Here is a 1,453-nt window from a genome sequence, read left to right on the forward strand (position 1 = left end):
GGTGGAGATGGCGTCTGTGTTTTTCCTCTTTTAGATGGACCATTTTAACAACCCAACCCCACCTTCTCCCTCCCCCCCATCCCAAAACAAACAACTGTAATCAATGAATGCTCCAGCCCTGTCTCTTTAGCCTGAATATGAGCAAAGGTGCAGTCATCAGTATTGGCCTCATCCTTCATTAGTGTAAGGAGTTGTTGCACAAACCATTTCTGCCACTTTTGCCCCTGATAGCAACTGGGGCTTTGGTGGAGGGGTGTGGGTGTACATCCTTCTGTGCTGGTGTTCGGGAGGCAGAGAGCAGCGTTCTGAGCTGTGCCTGCACAGAGGTCATGGAGAGAATGGCAAGGGACAGACCTGCTGTTCATAGGAGCAGAGCAGCAGCTGCCAGCAGAATTGCCGAGCTTGACTAGCGAGTGCACCTGTGCTCTTCTCCCTACAAGGCTCTCTGTTCAGCAGCACCTGTGGAGGAGTAGTGGGATCTGCTGTATTCACCAGCTCACCCTCTGCTGGCTCTGAGGGAAGCTAAAGGCTCTCTGAGGCTTTCCTGTGCTGTAGAAAGTCCCTTAGAGTCACATTGCTGCTTCCCATCTGCATTCATGGTGGCTTATTGGGAGGGTGAGCAGCTATAGGAGCAGCATGATGCCCAGCGAAGGCTTCAGGTAAGAGCTGCTGCAGATTTAGCTGGAGCAAGAGGGGCAGGGTGGAGTTGAGTGGGGCTGGTGTGTTGGCTGCTGTGAGGAGCATAGGTGTTTGCCAGAGGAGGAGTGGGGTAAATTTGTGGGGCCTTGCTGAGGAGAGCGAGGGAGAATTGTATGTGGCCTGGGAGGTCAAGCTGGGGGGGACATTGGATTATGTGGGTTGGAGGGGAGGCGGGATTGGATAGGGCCTGTAAGTAGAAATTGTGTAGAGCAGTGTTTCCCAAACTTGGGATGCTGCTTCTTCAGGGAAAGCCCCTGGCAGGCCGGGACGGTTTGTTTACCTGCCGCGTCCGCAGGTTCGGCTGATCGTGCCTCCCACTGGCCACGGTTCGCTGCTTCAGGCCAATGGGGGCTGTGAGAAGCGGCGTATGCCAAGGGACGTACCGGTCACTGCTTCCCGCAGCCCCCATTGGCCTGAAGCAGCAAACCGCAGCCAGTGGGAGCCGCCATCGGCTGAACTTGTGGACACGGCAGGTAAACAAACCACCCCGGCCGGCCAGGGGCTTTCCCTGAACAAGCGGTGTCCCAAGTTTGGGAAACACTGGTGTAGAGCTTTGAGAGAAGCATTGTATGGTTGTGGTATCAGGGATTCAAAGAAAATTAGAAGCTGGGTGATGTCTGGGGGAGGGATGGGTTGGCTTGGGGTGGATTCCTGCTGTCTAGGGGAAGGAATTTCTGTCTAGGGTGTTGAGACTATAGTGGTGCTACAAATTATGAATATACTAAAAAAACAGTACGTACGTTTTAAGTGTTAA

Source organism: Lepidochelys kempii, chromosome 1 (genome assembly GCF_965140265.1).
Source record: "Lepidochelys kempii isolate rLepKem1 chromosome 1, rLepKem1.hap2, whole genome shotgun sequence".
NCBI classification, from domain to species: Eukaryota; Metazoa; Chordata; order Testudines; family Cheloniidae; genus Lepidochelys; species Lepidochelys kempii.